Source organism: Aptenodytes forsteri, unplaced genomic scaffold (genome assembly GCF_000699145.1).
Source record: "Aptenodytes forsteri isolate BGI_AS27 unplaced genomic scaffold, ASM69914v1 Scaffold69, whole genome shotgun sequence".
Lineage (NCBI taxonomy): Eukaryota > Metazoa > Chordata > Aves > Sphenisciformes > Spheniscidae > Aptenodytes > Aptenodytes forsteri.
This window is the reverse complement of record NW_008795885.1, coordinates 2,117,435-2,125,686: the sequence shown is the minus strand read 5'-3', so window position 1 is coordinate 2,125,686 and position 8,252 is coordinate 2,117,435. Positions and strand designations below refer to the sequence as shown.

General features: G+C 37.6%; 1 long non-coding RNA gene across 1 annotated transcript; it reads left to right on the top strand.

Annotated features, from left to right (window-relative positions):
- Nucleotides 1-3,305: 3,305 nt before the first annotated feature.
- On the top strand, nucleotides 3,306-7,611 carry LOC103903041. Its single transcript, XR_657822.1, has 3 exons — nucleotides 3,306-3,373; nucleotides 4,668-4,721; nucleotides 4,900-7,611. It is a non-coding gene; the product is annotated as an uncharacterized LOC103903041 (long non-coding RNA).
- Nucleotides 7,612-8,252: the final 641 nt, after the last annotated feature.

Genomic DNA, 8,252 nt, shown 5'->3' with positions numbered 1-8,252 from the left:
CCACATCAATAATTTTATTCACTTTCTTAACAGAATATCGATTAACAGCTATATACCTGAGGAGTCATTAATGGGTCATTGTACAGTCTGTGTATTATTTGGTGTGGATTAAATTTGCCTCTGTGAGCCAGCACATGGGCTTATTTAATATGCACAATGAGTTTTTACACAATACATACACCGGTGCTTCCTCTCGGCCCAGAGGTGAATTTCATTTGCATAACTCTCCTAGAATACAAAAGCTTACTTTCTTGAGCTCATGTCCTAGGCACACAAATGAAAAGCGTTTCAAACCATATGCATGTAATATAGAAGTCGTAAAACTGTATATTTGTATTTGCTCAGTGCTTTTATTGAAGTATGACTGAAGTAATTACATAAGTAAGGTAATAATATTCCTGAAGTAATTACATAAGTAATGTATTACTGTAAGTATATAACAATAGTATGAGTATTGTAAGTCCCTTAATTACTGATATTTAGAAAATCAACTAGAATTTACTACAAGAGTGTATCAATCTAAATCAAAATGGGTCTGTGAAAAGAGCAAACTGGAAAAACCACTCAACAGCTTGATATAAGCACTTCTTAAAAGAACTCTTGGGAGACATCTTCTCCAAGGTCCCTATCTCCTATGCATTCAGCACCTCATTTCACCAACCAGGAAGTGCAGAGATCAAAAGGAAACTAAACATTTACTGTTTTCCAAATCCAAAGGAGGGCTGGAACCTAAAAGCTTGTCTTTTTGTAACTATAATGTTTGATCTAAAACAAGATATTATCTCTTCCTACAAACCATGACTCGCCAGAAGACAAAATATTTCTGAGGTGGGAGAATTTCATATGTTAACAGCCAACACTGGACAAGCCAGCGGAGCATTTTTTCTAGGCGGCAACCTAGAGGAATTATATTATGTCAGATTAGGAGAATGTTAAATTTCAGTGAACTATATATGTTTATGGTTTGGTTTAAGTTATTTTTTCCTCCAAAATGCTTTTGTTAGGAGACACGTGTGATTCCAAGGAGATTACTAGTTGGTGATCAAGTGAGTTTATTAGTCTCAAGAGTTACCAGGAATGGGTTTTGGACAAGTATATTCTGAGATGCGACAGAAATGACTGACTGCCCTGTACTGAGGGCTGTTGTATACTGTAGTTCTCAGCTCATTCCTTTTTTTTGTGTGAACAAATGCAGAGTTATATAAGAGATGGAAAATTATACATGGTTTTTAAAAAAATTTGCAGGTATTTTTCATAATAATATGTTGTTTAAATATGACCTTTTTGGTCATAGGCTACCCTCTAACTTTATTGTTTGGTCAACCAGCTAGCAGTTGCAAGTGTACAGACTGCTTTTCACATCCCAGTGTTAGCAACTGGGAAGAGGGGCTGTGCACTGCTGTGTAGGTATTATACTCTAACCTTAACAGGAGCTACAAATCGGCTGCCAAAGGAAAAAATGCCAGCTCTTGATGGTCAAACATAGAACTCTAAATGAAAAGCCAGACAGTGGTTTGTTCTGGCTCCATGCACAAGAAGCTGGGCAGGGTGTCTGTCTCAATGGGGCCACTTTGTCAGGTTAGCTACCCCCTGGCCCTCCCCATCACCCACCTCTGCAGCCAGGAACAAAAGGAAGTAACAAATGCCTTGTCTGGCGGCAGGAGACAGCACTTGTAAAGACGATGTAACTCCATCTGCACCCAATATAAACCACTGCTGGTAAGAAAACAAAGATCATTCTCCCAGTTTTGATATAAAATATCTGAAATCTTCTCAAGAAGAAGTGTGATGTATTATTGCAAAACAGTACCATAATATGCTGGATGCAGATTAAGATAGCATCACCTAGTAGAATCCAAGGATGACATTGTGATTTGAATAAATGTCTCAAAAATCCCATGCAATTTCCCTAAAAATCTGCCTAGATTTTGCAGCAGGGAGGGTTGGCATCAGTTAGCATATCTTCACTACCACCTTTCCATTTATACTGTGATGTGGCTGTATTGAAAGAGTGCCAGTGCTTATCTACTTGTTTGTCAGCTGTTTTTTCAGTTGCTCAAAAAATTTCTTGCAAATGGCTGGCCAATACTGCTTTTTTCAGCAGCTAACTTATCCAGAAAAGTCTTTTTAAACCAAACAAAGACTACTTTTCCCTTCTTGTTCTGTAACTGCATGAATTTACCTCCAAGTCTCCATTTTCTGAGACTAATGTTAGCTCTTTCTCTCTAACTCTTGCTCTTTTTTAATAATTAATTTCATTTGATATTTCACTTCATCTTTTTGTCACTATTAACATCCTTTCCTTTATCTAACACATGCTCCACCTTCTTCAAAATGTCACCTTCTTCGAAATGAGAGGTGGGGTCCCTGCCACAGAATGGTGTGCATCGTCAAGTAAAGAGTGCAAGGAACTAAAATCTGTTTTAATACCATTAAATGTAAAAATATACTTAATAATAAAGTAAATAAGGCATGCAAGATAAAGGAACTCTATCGTGGGAAGAATTGACTTAAAATCACACAGGGGTTGTCCTAGTCTAACATTACAGTTGAAAGGGGTAGTACCAAACAAGCATTGTACTGTTTTATGACCGGGACTAAGTCCTTGAGAAGGGTCTGAAAAACAAATAATAATAATAATAATGAGATTACATTTCCCTGGAAGATTCCAACATAGGAAGGGAAAAGGGAATAGGCTATGATGTAAAGTTTGATGGAAAACCAAGAGGCACTGCCAAATCTCTCTTTAATTGAAATACTATCTGTGGATCAAAGAAAGATTCAGGCATTGCCAGTGTCCTCAAGCTTTGATCCAGCACTGTAATAAATACCCATGAAGATACCTGCACTCCTTGCCAAATGAGTGCCAAAGAAGGAAAGTGAAGACGACAAGCAGACACTTCAGGATTTCACTTGCTATGTATTAGCCAGGTATCAGAGTTAGGTGAGGGAAGAGGAAAAGGTTGAGAGGAAGAAAATAAAAATGAGAACACAGGAGCAGCAGAATAATCTTTGGCACTGAGGCCTGTAGGAAGTAGTTGTATGTCTCCTTATGCATTGTCTGTCAGTGACTTGACGTTGCCTTTGTGCAGTTCACGACAATTAGTTAGTGCCTTTCCACCTGTCTTGCAAATTCAATCTCAGCTGTAAAGGTCAAGTTGGGCTTTTTCCCACTTAGACATCACGACTCACAAGAAAGGGTTCAGATTACTACCCCACCCACATTTGTACAGCCCATCACCTTCAAGTTATGCTCACATGTCTTTGCTCATATGTCGCCGACTGATTTTGTAAAGGACCAGTTCAGTCCATGACTAATAAGAAGGAATAGATTCCAGCTTACTCCCCCTTGTGCTTGACCTTCAAGAGTAACGTGAGTAAAATGAGAAAAAAAAAGAATGATGCTAGGCAGGACTCTGGACACACACACACACGCACATGCACATTGACGTGTACATCACAGAATTTCATTTAAGATGTATTCACATAGGCATTCCTTAGTCCACACTTGCACAGTAGTAATCAATGTATTTCCAGTAGCTTTTTGCTATACAGCATCACAATATTTGTTAAATATTTCCTGACCGTTATGTAGAGAACCAGTGCAGCTTCTCGCTCAGCCTCTCTCCTTTCTGAAATTACTCTTCAAGTGCCTTGAGAAATAGAATCTCTTTGTAGCCAGGTTGTGTGTGTGTTTCTGTCTTCTTTCCAATATTATGTCACCAGTATACAAAAGAGAACAGCGTCATTTAAAGGTATTTATCTATCTACTGTAAGGAAATAAACATGTTCTCTCAATGAAGAAACAGATGGAAAATTAACCAAAATTCTTGACTCTTTTACAAAATATCTTAGAAAAAGTTACAAATCTCAGTTTCCTTATCTATAAACTGCAAACAGTCTTATTATTTCGTATTGGTGGCATAGACCTAAATTACTCCTGTTTGGAAAGTGCTTTGAGAGATTCTGTGGGAAAGCCATTTATATGAACCCAACTTATTTATATTGTTTGTAAGGAAATAAACATGTTCTCTCAATGAAGAAACAGATGGAAAATTAACCAAAATTCTTGACTCTTTTACAAAATATCTTAGAAAAAGTTACAAATCTCAGTTTCCTTATCTATAAACTGCAAACAGTCTTATTATTTCGTATTGGTGGCATAGACCTAAATTACTCCTGTTTGGAAAGTGCTTTGAGAGATTCTGTGGGAAAGCCATTTATATGAACCCAACTTATTGATATTGTTTAACAATTAATATAACTTTCATTGGCTATTTTTTTTATTTCTTAATTGGGGGAGATTTGTTGTGTTTTGCTTGGTTTTTTACATATGTGGCTTCAATGGGAGTTGCTTATGAAAGCATTGATTACATACTGAATAAGGAACTCAGAATTAGCAGCAGTGTTGGAATACTGTCATAAGTACAATATAAGGAACATTATAATTACAACAACAAATCAAGGGTGGATATTGACTGTCATGAAGGACTAACAGCATTTCTTTGGCTCTGCACCATCTTTGAATCAGAAATGGAAATTTGGCATGTTCTTCTGATACAGCTTTGTGTTGGCCAGAGCTTTATGACAGACCTGCCTGCACCTTTTCCTTAAAACGTACTCAACATAAGAGCTTTGAAACTGTCTTGCTTGTTTCATTAGAACAGGGGAACTTTAACTAGACGGAGTCCTAGATCTGCGCAGTGGAACAAATTAATAAGGTAACTAAAAAAATCTCTACCCTGCCCACTCTGTCCATTCAAGCCAGACCATTTCTGTCATGCTTGGTCCCAGTCCAGCATTTTTCAGTGACTTCCTGAGCTGCTACAGCCTTTCTGGGTGTCTGTCTTTCCACTCTCTCTGATGTCTGCCTTCTTGCCTCCTCTCTGTTCCTCTCAGGGAGTCTGGACCGGTTCTTCAGTTGCTTCCTGGCTGTACCTCTCTTCACCTGGCCTGACCCTGCACACTAGAAAGATGCTCCCAGCTGAAAATATCCACTTACTTGCAGAGATTTTTCACATGGCCCAGCACGCAACAGCCAAGACAAGACTGTCCAGAAATATATTTTCACTGAAGCATAATGCATAGCATGCATATATGTTGGCAAAAAAGAGAATCATGCTTTCTGTCACACTCTCTCCTATACTTCAATGTGAGATGTAAAGGTTCATGAAATCTAGGAGATACTAATTGCAGAGTTTGGGATCTAATAGGAGTCACATTTAGGGAATAGGATTTCAGTTCTTTATCCATGTAACGAGATTTTCATTGTGAGGGAAGCAACTATTTCCTAAGGCTGAAGGCTTCGCTTAGTTTGGTTTCACTGATCTACATTTGTCTTCCAGGCACCTTAGAAACAACAAAAGTTTTTCTTCTCCAAATGCACCCACAGCTGGTAGACTTGCCATCTCCCAGAGGGTATACCTATGCTCACTGCACTGTTCAGTAAACACGCACATTCAGAGCATAAATATACACGAATTATAATTAACAACTCACTAACCAGTCATCATGTCTCTGTATACTTTATCACAGCTAGAGTTTCCACCCTTGTTTTTATAGTTCCAGGATCTCAAATAGATAAACTTTCAGAGAGCAGTAAGGGAAACATAAGGCAGTCAAAGGAACAGCTAAAGCAATGGTAAGACAAAATATGTAATTTGCAGCCATTTAGATTTAACATCTGAGATTTTCTGAGGCCCAGTACTTCAAGGGTTTGTCTATCAGCAGGAGCATAAGCTTTCAATACTTTAAAAATTATATCTGATCCTTTACTAAGTGCTGGGGCAATCTGTGTATTTGTGTATTGCAAACTTTAAATGACATAAATCAAAGCTGACAGCCTAAAAACACTATCACTGAAGAACTTAAAATCCATAATGTTCTCATTTCAATGCCTCCATAGACCCCCTTTCCAGATTTGATGGAAAGACTGCTCTGCAGCTCTATGACTCTAGTCTGAAAAGCCAATGCTTTGTGGTAAGACTGACAGGATATGATTAATGTTGTTAAAAATGTATCAGCATATATTAGGGCAAACTTTGTGTATCCATCCAGGCCAATCAAATTGTCCATTATCAAATGAGGTAAGAAAATAAATAAGAGGCTTTCATTGTCGCATTCAGATTTTCCGATTACATTTAGTTTTGTAACATCATTTGCTATCCCCTGTTACATTTCTTTAGAACTTATTTGGTCTCTGAAACACGAAAAGGCTGAACATCAGTCATGTTGAGGGAAAAATACAGAACCTATGCATAAAGTTGGGTGTCAGAAAGAGTAGAACACTGTCCTTTAACAAAAATGTTCTTGGTTAAAATGTCTCTACTCTGTCTGCAAATGCACCAGATAGTTGAAATGCTGTCCTCTGGACATGCTTCATTTTCCATCAGCTACCACTAGAAGGCCCGCCAGCTACAGCTGGACAAATTACCATGGGTATTACTGCTGTTAGACACATATCTTATTTGATTTAGGCAGTCTGTTGTGCACTCTGCCTTCTCGTCCCATTCTGTGAGCAGAAGCACGCAGAATTGCTGCATCTGAACCATATTTGCCTTGATGGGAGAAAGACTGTCAAAGGTGTTAAGAGTTCAAAGACCTTGACGTAAGTACCTGTGTTAACTGAATTTAACTGTAAAGGAAGAGATTAGTTCCTGGAGGTAACTGAAAATGACCTTGAAAAGGAGATGTTTACAGAAACCAGGCAGCAAGCACTAAAATAAGCCTAAGGATGAGACAACTGTGATGATGTGTGTTGACTGAGACACAGTGAATCTACAAGGAAAGTGTGGATCACCATGAAATAAGAAATTGCTGTTGGCATGAACTATAAAAAGGAACCACAGATAAAGACATGGACACCTGACATTTTGCTAACCCTTTTCATGTTAACACCCTATAGTTCAGATCCCTCCAAAGATCCTTAGGTGTGAGCTATCCATTTCCAGAGGATTATTCTCAACATGTAAAGCTGAGTTTATGGAGGATCATGGCCTTTGAGAATAACATATCTGGGCATTAATGCTTTAATGAAATATAACAAATTTTTAATATAACAAATCATAAATTCTGTGATCTATTACTGTACCATTTTGAAACATTATCAGGAAACTTATTTAATAGCAATGACCACACTACATGGATTTTCCTTCCTGGACTCCTGCAAGAGTCCATAAGAAAGTTTATTTCAGGTCACAATGCCCATATAAAAATTGGACTAGAACTGAAGACTGCCGTGCTGGGTTATTATATACCATTAGTAGATGACTGCAATTTGAAGATCAGGTTCTATTTCAGGCATGTCTGAAACTGAAGGCATGTCTGTAATCAAAATTCCTTTGAATATTTATACTTCATTTCCTTTTCTTGGGTCTGTTTTTCAGACTAATCCATCAGATTTAGTCTAGATTTAGATTTCAGTGCCCTTTTACTAGGATATGGGAGTTTTGGTTTAAGCTTCTTTTGTCCTTCTTCCTAGACAAAATTAATATTGTTTTTTATGTTCTTTGAATTAGATACTTGGCTTTGCTGTCTGGGCAAATTTTGTTCTGAGGTGTTTTTATTTTGAAGTAAAATTAATGGAAACTGTGTGAATAAATGTCCGAATGTTTCAAACCTGTTCCAGATAAGAACTCTAGCTATGACACTCTCTGGGGACTGCTGATAATTTTCCAGGTGAATTCTCTATTGTGCTACCACATAGTCAAGTTTGCACAAAAATTTAACATAGAAGCACTGAGTCTCAAAGTTTTTTATTATGTAGAACAAGTGGCAGTAAGATCTATGTGTTGTTCTACCACACTGTTCCAGTAGAAGAGTGACTTTAGAAAACCTGATGAAGTTGGGAACATACTGCTTTGATGTACTGTTCAACGATGGGAGTGAATACACAGTAACTCTCTATGATGTTCATAATGTTAAGGAATATGATGGCGGAGTAAGAGACCGACTTCTTCTCCTTAAAATATTACTTTCTTTTCAGATCTTAGAGTGGATGGATTTCTTCCACCATATCTTTAACAGCCACTAAACAAAGTTCTTGTAATGATATACCATGGAATCAGTTGGATACTAGTTGATACTACTGCAAGCCGTCTGTAAAACTGCATTGAGATTGATACTGTGGTAGAGAACATATGAGAACATTGGATTTAGAGAGAGATGTATACATAACAGAACAAACTGGAATGAAAAATTACGTAATTCCCAGTAATCCCATCAGATTAAACAGATAAAGGATAAAGATGGAG